Here is a 2,493-nt window from a genome sequence, read left to right as displayed (position 1 = left end):
GGGAACCCTCTTGCACTGTTGGTGGGAATGTAAATTGATACAGCCACTATGGAGAACAGTATGGAGGTTCCTTTAAAAATAGAACTACCATATGATCCAGCAATCCCACTTCCAGGCATATACCCTGAGAAAACCATAATTCAAAAAGAGTCATAAAAAAAAAAAGAAGAGTCATGTACCACAATGTTCACTGCAGCTCTATTTACAATAGTCAGGACATGGAAGCAACCTAAGCATCTGTCAACAGATGACTGGATCAAGAAGATGTGGCACATATATACAATGGAACATTACTCAGCCATAAAAAGAAAGAAAATTGAGTTATTTGAGAAAAACAAATACTGTATGCTAACACACATATATGGAATCCAAAAAAAAAAAAGGTTTTGAAGAACCTAGGGACAGGACAGGAATAAAGATGCAGACGTAGAGAATGGACTTGAGGACATGGGGAGGGGGAAGGGTAAGCTGAGACAAAGGGAGAGAGTGGCATGGACATATATACACTATCAAGTGTAAAATAGATAGCTAGTGGGAAGTAGCCGCATAGCACAGGGAGATCAGCTCGGAGCTTTGTGTCCACCTAGAGGGGTGGGATAGGGAGGGTGGGAGGGAGACGCAAGAGGGAGGAGATATGGGGATATATGTATAGTTGATTCACTTTGTTATAAAGCAGAAACTAAAACTAAAAATTAAAAAAAGAATCCACCTGCCAATGCAGGGGACACAGGTTCGAGCCCTGGTCCAGGAAGATCCCACATGCCGCCGAGCAACTAAGCCCTTGCGCCACAACTACTGAGCCTGCACTCTAGAGCCTGCAAGCCACAACTACTGAAGCCCGTGTGCCACAACTACTGAAGCCCATGATCCTAGAGCCCGTGATCCACGACAAGAGAAGCCAGCATAAGGAGAAGCCCACACACCGCAATGAAGAGTAGCCCCTGCTCGCCACAACTGGAGAAAGCCCGCATGCCGCAACAAAAACTCAATGCAACCAAAAAAAAAAAACAAAACTTAGATGTTGTTACTGGCCTGCTCAAAGCCTTGCAGTATCTTTCCGCTGCATATGGCTTAGTAGGCCCTTGGTGATCTGGCCTTGCTCACTTCATTCTCTGCTCTCCACTGACCTCCTGCATGTCAGGCTTTTTAATGTTCTTTTTCCTACTGGTCATGTTCCTGCTCAGGGCCCTTGTACTTGCTATTCCCACCTTTGGGCTATTCTTCCTCTAAATATTCACATGGCCTGCTCACTCACTTTAGTTGGTTCTCCTCCAACATCTTCTGTTCGGAGGACTTCCTGCATCACTCTCTATCCCCTTCCCTGAATTATTTTCTATCACTACTCAATATCATGTCATAAACCTAACCTGCCTATTTGTTTGAGGTCTACCTCCTTTAACAGAATGTGAGCTCCATGGGGGCAAGGATTTGTCTTGCTCACTGTGAAATGCCTACTACCTAGAACAGTGAGGCACAGAGGTGGTGCTTATTAATGAGTGAATAAGTGGCTGCTGCTGCTGCTTGGTACAAATCAATAGGAGGCTGAGATGAAAAGGTATTGGTGAGAGTACCTGGGAAAGGTGATAGCCAGGGAGATTTCAGGAGAATGAGATGATTAAGGACGAGCAAATGGGCATCTTTAAGGGCCAACTGAGGAGGGAGTGCAGGGTTGTAATGGCAGGTAAGACAGTAAACAGGCAGTTTCGTGTGTGGCTGAGAATGTGGTTTTCTGCCCTAGACCACCTAGTCTCTGTGTGGCTCTGGGTAAGTTTGTTAATCTTTCTAAGCCTCAATTCCTCCACCAGTAAAATGAAGCTGATAACCATAATACCTTCACCTAAGGTTGTGATGGAGGTTAATTGAGCAATGGCCATAAAAAGTCTGGCATGGGGTAAGCTCTCAATAACTGTTCATTACTATGATCAATGCAAGATTGGGGGAAGAGTGTGAAATGCTGCAATGTGAAAAGATGTTTCTGTCATCTTTCTAAGTCTTGTTCCAAAATGCCCTACCCAGGAATGGACTTCATGTGTTACCTTGCTCCCAACACACATCTACACGAAAATGTCTCCTCATGGCCAACCCCCTCACCAGCCTTTTCTCCTTTCCAATGACTCTTCTGAGAGCTAGTCTAGCGCTTGGCACAATAAGTTCTCCATAAATATTTGTTGATGTTTACTGCACTTCTCCCAGACAATGCTTAGGTGTTACTTTGTCAGGACCGACCTCCTTAGGGGAGAACGGGCTAGGTAGAAAGACAGCGTTCTTCAGACTCTGAATCACCTGTAAGCCTGGCATAGTAAACGCAGCTCAGTAGGAGGGGACTGGGTTTGGTCCTCTGAAACTTCCCTGAGGAGCCGTCTGCATCCAAGGGCGGCCAGAGGCCAAGAAGGACACTGAGCTTTCGTCTCCTTTAAGAGGCGCGGCTTCGCTGTAGAACCACGGGAGTGATTGGCTGAAGCTGCCTGTCCGGGGGCGGGACTCGGTTGCCGG

This window comes from Stenella coeruleoalba, assembly GCF_951394435.1.
Source record: "Stenella coeruleoalba genome assembly, chromosome: 2".
NCBI lineage: Eukaryota > Metazoa > Chordata > Mammalia > Artiodactyla > Delphinidae > Stenella > Stenella coeruleoalba.
Note: the sequence above shows the minus strand (reverse complement) of the source record.